The sequence below is a fragment of the Rana temporaria genome, chromosome 10, assembly GCF_905171775.1.
Source record: "Rana temporaria chromosome 10, aRanTem1.1, whole genome shotgun sequence".
NCBI classification, from domain to species: domain Eukaryota; kingdom Metazoa; phylum Chordata; class Amphibia; order Anura; family Ranidae; genus Rana; species Rana temporaria.
In genome coordinates, this window is record NC_053498.1 from 30225398 (window position 1) to 30241481 (window position 16084).

General features: G+C 46.7%; 1 protein-coding gene across 5 annotated transcripts in view; it reads right to left on the reverse strand.

Moving 5' to 3' along the window:
- SYT3 (synaptotagmin 3) overlaps positions 1-16084 on the reverse strand; it is a 344959-nt gene that overhangs the window by 207836 nt on the left and 121039 nt on the right. For 4 of the 5 annotated variants that reach the window (XM_040327478.1, XM_040327474.1, XM_040327476.1 and 1 more), the window contains exon 2: positions 5314-5532. The gene's annotated coding sequence lies outside the window, so the exon portion shown is untranslated. Of the gene's footprint in view, positions 1-5301; positions 5533-16084 lie in introns of all 5 variants that reach the window. The other variant, XM_040327477.1, reaches the window with a different exon arrangement.

Sequence of the window (16084 nt, forward strand, 5' to 3'; positions counted from 1 at the left end):
GTTATGTATACGAGGGGTTTCGTTTATTTATGGGGCAGGAAGGGTGACCCTGGCAACACTGCAGGGGGAAAGTTAAGAGTAGAAGTTTTCTACCCACCCTTCCTGTTTTCATTAAATTTTCTCTTTATTTCAGGTGGTGCAGAAGGATATGTCATGGCAGCGGGCAACTGGCGGTGGTGGTCTTTGATGGTGGTAACTAACCCATGAGATGAAAGTGTGGGAAACTCATCGGTAGTATGGGCCCCCTGGTGTGTACAGTTAATACGGGTTAGCTGAGGATGGTAATGGTTGCACTGGGGGTAATGGGTTGTCTCCGAGCTGGTGTTATCACGGCTGGAGGCCTGGTACGGTAAAGGGCCTGCAGTGAAAAATGGAACGGAGTTATGTTGGGGAAGTGCCATCAAAAACCACCGGGGGGAGCAACTGATATTTGAGTTGTTATGGTTAAAATGTTATTTATATATTTAATATTTGTGAATAAAAAGGCTGCCTATGGCCAGTTATACTCCAAGTCAAGTGTGGTCTCGTTAATTATAAGTAAAGTTAAGTGGGGTTTAAAGGAGTTGTAAAAGGAAAAAAAAATTCTGCCTAAAATTAATGGGGCAGATCCACAAAGAAATTACGCCGGCGTATCTACTGATACGCCGGCGTAATTTCAAAATTCCCGCGTTGTATCTTTGTTTTGAATCCTCAAAACAAGATACGACGGCATCTGGGTTAGATCCGACAGGCGTACGTCTTCGTACGCCTTCGGATCTTAGATGCAATTTTTCGGCCTCCGCTAGGTGGCGTTCCCGTCGTAATCCGCGTTGAGTATGCAAATGAGCTATTTCCGACGATCCACGAACGTGCACGCGGCCATCGCATTTGTTTACGTCGTTTCCGTTCGGCTTTTTCCGGCGTATAGTTAAAGCTGCTATATGGTACTCAATGTTAAGTATGGCCGTCGTTCCCGCATCCAATTTTTTAAATTTTATGTCGTTTGCGCATGTCGTCCGTAAATGGGGCTGGACGCCATTTACGTTCACAACGAAAACAATGACGTCCTTGGGACATCATTTGGAGCAATGCACCCTGGGAGTTTTGACGGACGGGGCATGCGCAGTTCGTTCGGCGCGGGGACGCGCTTCATTTAAATGAAACACGCCCCCTACTCGCCGCATTTGAATTCCGCGCCCTTACGTCGTGAGAAATACACTAAGCCGCCGTAACTTACAGTAGGTGAACCCGATTTTGTGTCAATCTCGCTCTTTCTCAGCGAGATTGAGCACCTACGAGCCCCATCGCGGGAGCCAGCGCCGAGCTGGCTTGCCGCGATGGAGACAGAGCCGTCATAGAAGCGACGGGAGATCCGACTTGGATTCCCGCCAATTCTACACGTGTGCGGCGTTTGTTATGAATCCTGAAGGGGAAGTCCCCGCCGGATTTTAAATAAAAATCCGGCATGGGTCCCCCCTCAGGAGCATACCGGGCCCTTAGGTCTGTTATGGGTTGTAAGGAGAGCCCCCCTACGCCGGAAAAAATGGCGTAGGGGGTCCCCCTACAATCCATACCAGACCCGTATCCAAAGCACGCTACCCGACCAGCCAGGAAGGGAGTGGGGACGAGCGAGCGCCCCCCCCCCCTCCTGAGCCGTACCAGGCTGCATGCCCTCAACATGGGGGGGTTGGGTGCTCTGGGGCAGGGGGGCGCACTGCGGCCCCCCCCACCTCAGAGCACCCTGTCCCCATGTTGATGAGGACAGGGCCCCTTCCCGACAACCCTGGCCGTTGGTTGTCGGGGTATGCGGGCGGGAGGCTTATCGGAATCTGGGAGCCCCCTTTAATAAGGGGGCCCCCAGATACCGGCCCCCCACCCTAAGTGAATGAGTATGGGGTACATCGTACCGCTACCCATTCACCTGCAAGAAAAGTGGTAAAAACACAAATAAACCACACAGTGTATTAAAATATTTTATTTTTCTGCTCCGGAGGCCGCCCCCTGTCTTCTTTATTAGCTCTTTTACCAGGGGGGGCTTCTTCTTTGACGTCTTCGGGTGGGTGGGGGCCGCCGTCTGGTTCTCTTCCACCGCCGGGGGGGGGTGGCTTTTAAAAAAGCCCCCAACCCCCGGCGGGTTTCCTCCGGCGTCTTCGGCGGGGCTCTTCTTCTTCCGCTATCCCGACGGGTCTTCTCAACTCTCCGGGGTTCTCCTTCTGTCTTCGCCGCTCTCCGTTGTTGACTCGGCGCACCCCGGTTCTTCGTCTCGCTGTCCGGTGTCTTCTTCCGTGCTGTACGTCTTCTCCTTCCGTCCTGTGATGAGTTCTTCTTCCGTGCTGTGACGTCATGTTCTTCACTTCTCTCCTTCTCCCGATGTTGCCACGCCGGTCCTCCTCGCTGAAATGACGGATGCGCGCCTTGCATCGGACCTATATAGGCCTCACAGTCCCATCATGCTCTGTACCTACCCATGTGATACCTACCCACGTGGTAGGTATCACATGGGTAGGTACAGAGCATGATGGGACTGTGAGGCCTATATAGGTCCGATGCAAGGCGCGCATCCGTCATTTCAGCGAGGAGGACCGGCGTGGCAACATCGGGAGAAGGAGAGAAGTGAAGAACATGACGTCACAGCACGGAAGAAGAACTCATCACAGGACGGAAGGAGAAGACGTACAGCACGGAAGAAGACACCGGACAGCGAGACGAAGAACCGGGGTGCGCCGAGTCAACAACGGAGAGCGGCGAAGACAGAAGGAGAACCCCAGAGAGTTGAGAAGACCCGTCGGGATAGCGGAAGAAGAAGAGCCCCGCCGAAGACGCCGGAGGAAACCCGCCGGGGGTTGGGGGCTTTTTTAAAAGCCACCCCCCCCGGCGGTGGAAGAGAACCAGACGGCGGCCCCCACCCACCCGAAGACATCAAAGAAGAAGCCCCCCCTGGTAAAAGAGCTAATAAAGAAGACAGGGGGCGGCCTCCGGAGCAGAAAAATAAAATATTTTAATACACTGTGTGGTTTATTTGTGTTTTTACCACTTTTCTTGCAGGTGAATGGGTAGGGGTACGATGTACCCCATACTCATTCACTTAGGGTGGGGGGCCGGTATCTGGGGGCCCCCTTATTAAAGGGGGCTCCCAGATTCCGATAAGCCTCCCGCCCGCATACCCCGACAACCAACGGCCAGGGTTGTCGGGAAGGGGCCCTGTCCTCATCAACATGGGGACAGGGTGCTCTGAGGTGGGGGGGCCGCAGTGCGCCCCCCTGCCCCAGAGCACCCAACCCCCCCATGTTGAGGGCATGCAGCCTGGTACGGCTCAGGAGGGGGGGGGGCGCTCGCTCGTCCCCACTCCCTTCCTGGCTGGCCGGGTAGCGTGCTTTGGATACGGGTCTGGTATGGATTGTAGGGGGACCCCCTACGCCGTTTTTTTCGGCGTAGGGGGGCTCTCCTTACAACCCATAACAGACCTAAGGGCCCGGTATGCTCCTGAGGGGGGGACCCATGCCGGATTTTTATTTAAAATCCGGCGGGGACTTCCCCCTCAGGATTCATAACAAACGCCGCACACGTGTAGAATTGGCGGGAATCCAAGTCGGATCTCCCGTCGCTTCTATGACGCGCTTGCTGGGATGTGCTGTCACTATTCCAGTGAGTGTGAGATGTCGGCGAGATCTCGGCACCCTGTCGCCGAGTATCAGCGCGACGCTGTCCTGCTAAAAGCACAATATCACAAACACCTACTGTACGCCGCAAATTCTTTCTGGATTCAAACCAAAGCCAGGTAAGTTACGGCGGCGTAGCGTATCTCAGATACGCTGCGCCAGTGCAGATCTTTGAGGATCTGCCCCAATGTCTGAAAGGTAGACAGACAGAATAGTGTAATAATTCTGTTAAAAAACAAGTAAATACCTATTAAATTCCTTCATCTCTATCACCTCCGGCATTCTAGTTTCTGTTCTCTCATTCACTTCCTGGTTTGCATCGCTCGTTCATGTAAGAACTACGGGCCAGATCCACAAAAGGGATACGCAGGCGTATCTACTGATACGCCGTCGTATCCCTGTTTCTATCTATGCGACTGATTCACAGAATCAGTTACGCATAGATATTCCTAAGATCCGGCAGGTGTAATAGTTTTACACTGTCGGATCTTAGGATGCAGTACCTCGGCCGCCGCTGGGGGCATTTCTCGTCGAAATTCCGCGTCGGGTATGCAAATTAGCACTTATGGAGATCCACGAAGCGGTTTCCCTTCGTGAAGTCTCTGTAAGTTGTTAGTTTGCAAATGCAAAATTAGGGCTGCTTTTACAAAGTGTAAAGTTAGTACACCATGTAAAAGTAGACCCTTCTTTCCAGCGACGCTGTCCAATTTTTTTTTTTTTTTTTAATTTCCCGCTGCATCTCTTTTTTTTCCCGACGCAACTTTTTTTAACCGGCGCGGTTCACAAAACTCGGCGCAACGTAACTTCGCGCAAAGCACGTCGGGAAAATCACGTCGGGAGCATGTGCAGTACGTTCGGCGCGCGAGCGCGCCTAATTTAAATGGGACTCACCGCCTTGCGCCGGATGGATTTAAGTTACACCGCTGAAAACCGCTGAAAATTTCTAGGTAAGTGCTTTGTGGATCGGGCACTTAGGTAGAAATTTTGCGGCGGTGTAACTTAAATCCCAAAAATTAAGTTGCGCCCACTGTACGTGGATCTGGCCCTACATTTCCCAGTATGAACTGCGGCACGCCCAGTAATTCACACCTCCTTGAAGTCTCTAACACGTAGAGAGCGTCCTGCCGCACAGATGTAGTTCCCAGGAGGGGGTGAGCACTTTACTGACCACCGCAGTAAAGCCTCCCATCACGGTGGTCAGTAAAATCAGACAAGCAGGAAGTGAACAGAACATAGAAGAAATAGAGCAACTTTGAGCAAAAACGGACAATGAGGAAGTGAAAAAAGGAATGTCTGCAGGTAAAGGATGCTTATTATGAAAAAAAATGTTTTCCTTTACAACCCCTTTAAGGCTGGAGTATGATAAATGGTGGCAGTCAAGTTAAGGGGGTGTACATCTTATTTGCCCTGGTCAAGCATAAAGTCTGTTTACGAGAAATGAGCACTAAAAGAAATGGATCTTTTTTCTGCATTTTGTTTCCCTTTAACAAATGTCTCTCCCAATGTAATTATCTTTGAAGAAAGAAAACTAGTTTAGTGCCATGTGCCCTTTAAACCATCTTGCGACAGAGTGGATTGCTCACAGCTGCGGCAGCGATGAACACAAGAGAGTTTCCCAAATAAATGAAATTGTTGACAGAAAAATACATCACATCCTACTTACTCTGCCTCTCACCTTTTCTGAAACTTTCACATCATTCTCAGGCTCTTGTCGTCTTGTAGTAGCGTCTTTGAACTGAGAAACATGCCAGTGGCTTTGTAGTCTTCTCATGAGATCTTCCCGACTTCCAAGCCTTTTGGCAAATTATTGGAATTGGCTCATTGACTGATGGGTGGCCAAGATTTACATTGTTAAAGTGGCATTCCCCTTGCAGTCGATCCCTGAAGAGTCAAGCTGCAAGAGAGATCAAATAAAATGACTGTTCTCAGATGAACACAGAGATCCAAATAAACAATAGAGAAGGATTTTGTTGGAACAAACATTTCTGTTTTACGATATCTGAGATTTGACAATTTGGAAGGATAATTGTAAGGTAGTTCTGACAAAATGTGTCTATTTTGGAACATAACTGACAAGGCTGCTTTGTTAATGTATCATTTTGTTGCCCCTCATTTCTAAGCACCAGCACATAAGAAGGAAACCAAGGCATTTCAGTCAGGATGTCTTTAAAGCGGTGGTTCCCCCTTAAAAACAACTTTTTTTTATTTCACTGCCCCCCCACATTCCATCACGATTAAGGCACATATTTTTTTTTTCCTGCTGTACATACCTTACTACAGCATATTCACCCGTGCATCCGGGTTGCGAGTCCCGCGGGAGTGGGCGTTCCTCACATGCTGTTGATTGACGTTTTGCCCAAAAACGAGCTCTCCCCCCGTCGCGTAAGCCGCGTCACGATTGGCGAAAGGAGCCGAACGGCGATGCGCAGTATAGCGCCGACTCGTCGTTCGGCTCCTTTCGCCAACCGTGACGCGGCTTACGCGACGGGGGGAGAGCTCGTTTTTGGGCAAAACGTCAATCAACAGCATGTGAGGAACGCCCACTCCCGCGGGACTCGCAACCCGGATGCACGGGTGAATATGCTGTAGTAAGGTATGTACAGCAGGAAAAAAAAAATATGTGCCTTAATCGTGATGGAATGTGGGGGGGCAGTGAAATAAAAAAAAGTTGTTTTTAAGGGGGAACCACCGCTTTAAGGAAAGCCAAAGGAAGTAAACACAATTGTTATAAAGGTCAAACTCCAGGCTAACTTTTTTTTTTACATAAATATCCTCTAAGTCAGTGGTTCTCAACCTGGGGGTCAAATGAGGATTTGCCAGGGGTCCCCAAAACCTGGGCTGTTCCTGAAGCCTGCGGCCGCCCACTCAGTCTTTTCACAGTCGCCCATTCAGTTCACGGCATAGCTTGGAGGCAGGCACTAGAGGTCAGCTGACTGGTAAGGAATGTGAAGTGGGAGGGGCTGGAGGAGACCCTATCTGCTGATTTCAGCATAGGTGTCACTGCTACGAGAAACCACAAAGTCAAAGACACAGTGAGTAACACTACCTGTGATTAGAGTTGCCTTTAAAAGTCTCCACTACAGTTCTCAGATCAGCAGATGACCTTGATCAAGAGCACCTAAGTTGGCTGATCCCAACTCCCCACCAGCACAGCCACTGATCCCATACTCCCCACCAGGGAGTATGAGAAGGAATAAAAATAGAGAATACATGGAAGGGAGAGGAAAAGAGGGGAAGGAACAAAGAAAAAGGGAGAGAAAGAATAAGAGAAAGAACAAGAAAGATGTCTAGAAAGGGATGGGGATAACAAACAAGAAATTAGGATAGAGAGAGATAAAAGGGAAAGAAAGGAAAACAAGAAAGGGTGGTGCATCCTAAAATGTACTATAAGGGGTTTTAATATTATACGAGTGAAAGGGACTCAGGGAGCGCTAAATGTCCGTGGGTTAGGGGCGCAAATTACGTGCCTTACCTTGGGTCCTGACAACCCACGATAGAAAAATAATTTTGCTGTTAGGGGTCCCCACAACTTGGGAAATTTTATCAAGGGGTCACGGCACTAGTTGAGAACCACTGCTCTAGGTGCTGTAAAAAGTAATAACCTTTAATTCAGAGCTGTCCCCTGTAGTACCTCTTTTGACCACAAGTAGTCCCCAGTCTACTGAGTTCAATGACATTTATTGTCACTCAACCTGGGGCTCTGGGGGTGGTCACAACAGCTGCCATCATTCACAATGTACTGTGCAGAGAGTGTCACTGTGGTTATCAAATCACTCTTTGCATCTATAAAGGCCACCCAGCCTGGAGAAGGGGCAAATATTACTAGGTCTCTAAGGTGTCATAGAAAAAAAAATCAGGTAAAGGTGGGGTGTCGTATATCATAGTTCAAAAGAAAGCCCCCAAAAGAAAGTCATACATAAAAATGTAAACAACTGAATACTCTATTGGAGGTATATGACTAGCCTGAATACTTTGGAAAAGAGAAGTATCATTTTTTTTTTAAACAGAGTGGGTTGATAGCATTACACATACACCTTTAAGTGCTATTAATCCCCAAATATATAGCAACTACTGTATTTACCGGCATATAACACGCACAGGCGTATAACACGCACCTTCATTATAGGAGGGAAGTTTCAGGGCAAAAAGTAAAATTTTAAATAAATTACTTTGAAGCAAAATAATCGATGCCCATCAATGCAGCTTGATCAATGCCCATCTGCAGCCTCACCATTGCCTATCAACGCAGCTTGATCAATGCCCATCTGCAGCCTCACCATTGCTTATCAATGCAGCTTGATCAGTGCCCATCTGCAGCCTCGCCATTCCCCAGCAATACAGCCTGATCAATGCCCATCTGCAGCCTCGCAATTCCCCAGCAATACAGCCTGATCAATGCCCATCTGCAGCCTCACCATTGCCCATCAATGCAGCTTGATCAATGCCCATCTGCAGCCTCACCATTGCCCATCAATGCAGCTTGATCAATGCCCATCTGCAGCCTCACCATTTCCCAGCAATGCAGCCTGATCAATGCCCATCTGCAGTCTCACAATTGCATATCAATGCCCATCTGTAGTCTCACAATTGCATATCAATGCCCATCGGCAGCCTCACAATTGCCCATCATTGCAGCTTGATCAATGTCCATCTGCAGCCTCACCATTGCCATCAATGCAGCCTAATCAATGCCCATCTGCAGCCTCACCTCAGATTACTGCTGCCTCGGAGGGGATTGGACCAGGGTCTATGATAGACAGAACACAGGTCCAATGCCGGCCCAGAAGACGGGACAAAGGCCCCTGAGTAAACAGGAGATTCTCGCTGTATGTAATCTGACGGCCCTCCCCGTTCCCTCCGAGGCAGCCCAAATACTAGTATTGACGTATAACACGCGCACACTGTTTGCACCCGATTTTCAGGGTGAAAAAGTGCATGTTATACGCCAATAAATACAGTTAATGTGTCATAGGGTAAAGCACTTGAACTTCAAGTACATACATTTTCATAAATATACAAAAATGTATATATTGCTAAAAAATGAACAAAAACATCCAGAGGATAACAATTTAAGTTTGGCCACTGCATATTAATAACCTTTTCTTTGAAATGGGACATTTACAGTGTAACAGGTTTCATAGATCTTAATTCACTTCTTCAAGACCAACGTAAAAGGCGTTCATGATATTCATTCATAGTAATCATTACAGATGTAATTCAGTGGTCTTTAAATTAATCTAAAAAAAATAACATGCGATTAAAAAGTCAAATATTATTTTGGACACCAGTAAACAATGTTCAACATATTTCCCATATGAAATTTAGATTATAAACTATTGCAAAAAATATTGATACCTACGCTATATTGTCAAAAGTATTATTGGGTTGAGGTCAGGACTCTGTGCAAGTTCCTCCACCCCAAACTCTCTCATCCATGGCCCGGATTCAGATAGGAGATACGACGGCGTATCTCCTGATACGCTGTCGTATCTCTAAGGCCGGCCGTTCGTATCTATGCGACTGATTCAGAGAATCAGTTACGCATAGATATGCCTAAGATCCGCCAGGTGTAACTTTGTTACACCGTCGGATCTTAGGCTGCAATTCCAGGCCTGCCGCTAGGTGGCGCTTCCGTGTCTTTTACGCGTTGAATATGCTAATGAGAATTTACGCCGATTCAGAAACGAACGCCCGTCACTTTTTTTTTACGGCGCTTGCGTTCGGCTTTTTCCGGCGTATACTTACCCCTGCTATGTGAGGCGTATCCTATGTTAAGTATGGCCGTCGTTTCCGCGCCGAGTTTTGAATTATTACGTCGTTTGCGTAAGTCGTTCGCCGATACGGATGGACGTAATTTACGCTCACGCCGAAACCAATGACGTCCTAGCGACGTCATTGGGAGCAATGCACGCCGGGAAAATTCACGGACGGCGCATGCGCATTTAAATCGGCACGGGGACGCGCCTGATTTAAATACTACACTCCCCCTAGCCGCGGAATTTGAATTCCGATGGGGGATTTACGATACGCCGCCGCAAGTTTTGAGGTAAGTGCTTTCTGAATACAGCACTTGCCTCACAAAATTGCGGCGGCGTAACGTAAGATCTAAAGATCCGCTAACCTATCTGAATCTACCCCTATGTCTTTATGGACCTTGCTTTATGCAATGGTGCACAGTCATGTTGGAACAGGAAGGGGGTATACCCAAACTGTTCGGAAAAAAATTGGGAGCATGAAATCGTTAAAAATATCTTGATGTGCTGATGTCTTCAGAGTTCCCTTCACTGGAACGAAGGGGCAAAGCCCAACCCCTAAAAAACAACCCCACACCATAATCCCCCCTCCACCAAATGTTTTGGACCAGTGCACAATCAAGGTCCATAAAGACATGGATGAGCGAGTTTGGGGTGGAGGAACTTGACTGGCCTGCACAGAGTCCTGACCTTAACCCTATAGAACACATTTGGGATGAATTAGAGCGGAGATTTTTATTCTAAAACCCGAGAATAAAATGGCGGTCGTTGCAATACTTTATGTCGCACCGTATTTGCGCAGCAGTCTTACAAGCGCACTTTTTTTGCAAAAAATACACTTTTTTAAATAAAAAATAAGACAACAGTAAAGTTAGGCTGTTTTTTTTTTTATATTGTAAAACATAATGTTACACAGAGTAAATAGATACCCAACATGTCACGCTTCAAAATAGCGCTTGTGGAATGGCGACAAACTTTTACCCTTAAAAACCTCCATAGACGACGTTTACATTTTTTTTACAGGTTGCATGTTTTGAGTTACAGAGGAGGTCTAGGGCTAGAGTCAATGATCTCGCTCTACCAATCGCGGCGATACCTCACATGTGTGGTTTGAACACCGTTTTCATAAGCAGGTGTTACTCACGTATGCGTTCGCTTCTGCACGTGAGCTTATTTCTCATTTATTTTACTTTTTATTTTTTACACTGTTCTTTATAAAAATAAAAAAAAATTGTGTCACTTTTATTCCTATTGCAAGAAAGGTAAACATCCCTTGTAATAGAAAAAAGGTTCTCTTAAGGGGTCACTAAAGGAAAAAAATGTTTTGCCTAAAATTAATGTCTGCAAGGTAGACAGACAGAATAGTGTAATGATTCTGTTAAAAAAATAGTAAATACCTATTAAATTCCTTCATCTATATCACCTCCGGCATTCTAGTTTCTGTTCTCTCATTCACTTCCTGGTTTGCATTGCTCGTTCATGTAAGAACTACATTTCCCAGTATGAATTGCGGCACGCCCAGTAATTCACACCTCCTTGAAGTCTCTAACACGTAGAGAGCGTCCTGCCGCACAGATCTAGTTCCCAGGAGGGGGCGAGCACGTTACTGACCACCGCAGTAAACCCTCCCATCACGGTGGTCAGTAAAATCAGACAAGCAGGGAGTGAACAGAACAGAGAAGAAATAGAGCAACTTCTGAGCAAAAATGAACAATGAGGAAGTGAAAAGAGGAATGTCTGCAGGTAAAGGATGATTATTATGAAAAAAAAATGTTTCCCTTTACAACCCCTTTAACCACTTAAGGACCGCCCACTGTATATATACGTCCAGAGAATGGCACGGCTGGGCAGATGGACGTACCTGCAAGTCTTGTACATCTACCCAGCCGTGGGTCGCGGACGCGCGCCTGCGACCCGGTCCAAAGCTGCGGGACCCGCGGACCCGATCGCCGCTGGGGTCCCGCGATCGGTCCCCAAAACTGAAGAATGGGGAGACCCGCGTGTAAACACGGCTTCCCCGTGCTTCACTGTGGCGGCTGCATCGATCGTGTCATCCCCTTTATAGGGAGACACAATCGATGACGTCACTCCTACAGCCACACCCCCCTACAGTTCTAAACATACACTAGGTGAAACCTAACCCCTTCAGCGCCCCCTGTGGTTAGCTCCCAAACTGCAACTGTCATTTCCACAATAAAGAATGCATTTTAAATGCGTTTTTTGCTGTGAAAATGACAATGGTCCCAAAAATGTGTCAAAATTGTGCGAAGTGTCCGCCATAATGTCGCAGTTACCAAAAAAATCGCTGATCGCCTCCTTTAGTAGTAAAATTTTTTTTTTTATAAAAATGCAATAAAACTATCCCCTATTTTGTAAACGCTATGTATTTTGCGCAAACCAACCGATAAACGCTTATTGCGATTTTTTTACCAAAAATAGGTAGAAGAATATCGACCTAAACTGAGGAAAAAACTAAATTTTATATATATTTTTGGAGGATATTTATTATAGAAAAAAGTTAAAAATATTGAATTTTTTTCAAAACTGTCGCACTATTTTTGTTTATAGCGCACGACCGCGCAATTTTGTCGCACGACCGCGCAATTGTCTGTTAAAGCGACGCAGTGCCGAATCGCAAAACCTGGTCTGGGCCTTTAGCTGCATTTTGATCCGGGGCTTAAGTGGTTAAATATGAGATCCGAGTCAAAAAGACCCTAGATCTCATGTTTACACAAAAAATGCAATAAAAAATAAATAAATAAAAATAAAAAATAACGTAATTAAAAAAAAAAAATGACCCTTTAAGAGCTATGGGCGGAAGAGACATTTTGACATCTCTTCCGCCCTGCTATAGTATGGAGACAGGTGGCCTATCTTCCCCTCACTTGGCTCCATACCCAGCAACGAGAAGGACCCGATCACCTCCATCGATAACAGTGATCTTGCGGTGGATCCGCTGCAGAGACCACCATTATCAGAAACCGGACCGCCGGCTCAAGAGATGGATACCTAGGTTATGGCAGCTAGCTGCTGCCATAACAGACATACCCCTCCCTTCAAACAGCCAACGTATATACCGTTTTTATCGGCGTATACCGCACACTATTTTGCCCTGAAAATCAGGGCAAAATCGTGGGTGCGCGATATACGCCGATACCCGCTTTCCCGCGCCCAGTTTGAATACTGCGCCGGCATATACCGAGCGCAGTACACTCGTGTATCTTCGGGCAGTCTCGGCGCCTCTTGCGCTGACGTCCTGAGCGTACAGGACGTCAGCGCGAGAGTTACCGAGCCTGCCCGACGATACATGAGTGTACTGCGCTTGGTATATGTCGGCGCAGTATTCAAACTCGCCACGGGAAACGAGCGGGGAGGACGCGAGGACGCCGCAGAAGGACGCCGGACCCAATCTTTTTTCCACAGGAATTCGGGCAACTTTAGTCATCACTATTCACGTTCTTTTAGACCTGCGCAGTATTTTCTAAACTTTAGGGGTGCACGCTATACGCGGGAGCGCGCTATACCCCGATAAATACGGTAGTTGTGCGGCGGTTACAGCAGTTTTATTTTTTGCGGGATAAAGGTTTTACCATAAATAAAAGCTGTCCATTGTAAGCACCTCTGTCAGTGTTAAATGGTTTGTCTCATCCCTGCAAACCAATACATCTAGACGAGAACTTGTTCTTTTAAAAAACAGCAGACTCACTGACTACATCATCAGATGAAAATAGAAGAAAGAACGCCTACAAATTCTAATGCAGCAATCACATCTAAGAATTGGTAAGCTGCAATGTAATAAATGTTTTCTGTTTGGTTTAATACTGCTTTAATCTACAATAACCCTAGAGAGTAATATTTTACAGTACAATACCCAATGATTTAAACAAAAATGTACATATTGTATACGTCACTGCTTTAGTATCGGATAAGCTTTACAATGTCAAATAGGTCATAAAAATGTAATTCCCTAAAGCATCCTTTCTCAACCTCTGTTAAATAGAATAACCCTAGGCAACCACTATATATGACAAAATGAAATTAAGGAAACCATAATAATGGCACGAAAAGAAGCATAGACAGCGAAATGTTATTGTGGTCAGTAGAACAATGTTCCCTAAGGCCCCTTTCACACTGGGGCGGGAGGCGCGGTGGCGGTATAGCGCCGCTAAAAATAGCGGCGCTATAGCGTGGGATTTGCCGCGGGATTCAGCCGCTAGCGGTGCGGTATTAACCCCCGCTAGCGGCCGATAATGCGTTAATACCGCCCGCAATGCGCCTCTGCAAAGGCGCATTGTGGGTGGTATTGCCGCGGTTTCCCATTGTTTTAAATGGGAAGGAGCGGTATACACGCCGCTCCTCTCACCGCTCCAAAGATGCTGCTGGCAGGAGATTTTTTTTCTCTCGCGCCAGCGTATCGCCTCAGTGTGAAAACCCTCGGGCTTTCACATTGAGTATGCAGTGCAGGAGTTTTTCAGGCGGTATAGCAGCGCTATTTTTAGCTCTGTACCGCCTGAAAAACTCCTCAGTGTGAAAGGGGTCTTAGGCAGGCCAAAGATGATATGATTTTCTTTTCTGCAACAATGGGCTACAGCAGGGGTGTCCAAACATTTTTCAAAGAGGGCCAGATTTGATGAAGTGAACATGAGCGAGGGCCGACTATTTTCCCTGACATTCTTTGAACCAATCGGTCTAAGTGTGTTTGTCTGAGCACTAATATACTGCCCAACAAGAATTCTTTTGCCTTTGTGGCTGGTGTGGTGAAGAGATGAGCTTGGGCGTGTTATTTGGATATACCGTATTTATCGGCGTATAACACGCACAGGCTTAGCATTGCCATGAATGCAGCCTCACCAATGCCATGAATGCAGCCTCACCATTGCCATGAATGTAGCCTTACCATAGCAACCAATGCAGCCTCTCATGTGCCATAAATGCAGCCTCGCATGTGCCATAAATGCAGCCTCACCATTAAAATCAATGCAGCCTTACCATTGCAACCAATGTAATCTCACATGTGCCATAAATGCAGCCTCACATGTGCCTAAATGCAGCCTTACCATTGCCATCAGTGCAGCCTAATCGATGCCCATCTGCAGCCTTGGAGGGCAGCGGGACAAATGCCGACAGATTACATACAGGAGAATCTCTTGTTTACTCTGTGGCCTCTTTAATACAAAGTCCCGCCTCCTATGATAGACAGAACAGTCGTCCAATGGCATCCCAGGAGACAGGACTTCCAATACAGACGCTGCTGAGTAAACAGGAGATTCTCTTCATGTAATCTGATGGCGCTCATCCTGCCCCCTCCCTGTCCCCTCCGAGGCACCGCCGATAAATACGGTATACATCTTTTGTGACCCTGGGGGCCACAAACAAATATATATATCCAAATCCCAAGGGGGGGGGGCAGATTAAATCAACAGGGGGGGCGCATTTGGCCCGCGGGCCGGACTTTGGACATACCTGGGCTACAGGAAGGAAAATCGCTCAATTCCAACAACACAGTCAGTGGGTTTTCCTGGCAGGGAAGACAGCCGGATCTCATATTTAACCACTTAAGCCCCGGATCAAAATGCAGCTAAAGGCCCAGGCCAGGTTTTGCGATTCGGCACTGCGTCGCTTTAACAGACAATTGCGCGGTCATGCAACGTGGCTCCCAAACAAAATTTACGTCCTTTTTTTCCCACAAATAGAGCTTTCTTTTGATTGGTATTTGATCACCTCTGCGTTTTTTATTTTTTGCACTATAAACAAAAATAGTGCGACAGTTTTGAAAAAAATTCAATATTTTTTACTTTTTTCTATAATAAATATCCCCCAAAAATATATATACATTTTTTTTTCCTTAGTTTAGGCTGATGCGTATTCTTCTACCTATTTTTGGTAAAAAAAATAAAACAGAGATGCGTCAGTGGCTCTACAGGCCCTGTGTTTTTACTGGAGGTACATGTGCAAACACACTTAAAGACGTGTAAATGTGCCTAAGCATGCGTAAATGTTTGTAAGCACTTCTAAATGCAATTGATGTAAATGTGTCTAAATGTACACATGTTTAAAAACGTGTTAAAATACAATGGGTGTGAATCATTCTTAATGTGTCTAAATGTGCCAGCAAATGAAGGTGTGAAGGAGACCTAACACTGATGGTCTGTGAAGTATCCACAAGATTGTTCAAAGAAGAGGAGGCCCTGTACACTGGTTTTTAGTGGGAATAATGCCACTTACATTGGTGGTCAGTGGGAAGAATGCCCCTTACATTGGTGGGCAGTGAGAAAAGCATCCCTTACATTGGTGGCAACTGCAAAGAAGTCTATTTACATTGATGGCCATTGGGAAGAATGCTCCTTACATTGGTGATCAGTGAGAAGAAAGCTCCTTACATTGGTGGTCAGTGGGAAGAACGCTCCTTACATTGGTGGCCAGTGAGAAGAAAGCTCCTTACATTGGTGGCCAGTGGGAAGGGCACCCCTCACATAGGTGGCCAGTGGGAAGGGCACCCCTCACATAGGTGGCCAGTGGGAAGGGCACCCCTCACATTGGTGGCCAGTGAGAAGAATGCCCCTTGTATTGGTGGCCATTGAGCAGAATGCTCCTTACATTGGTGGTCAGTGAGAAAAGGGTTCAATTAGACTGGCGATACTGCTTAGCCTGTTAACATATGTGATACGGGATAAAAGCAATAAATAATAATAA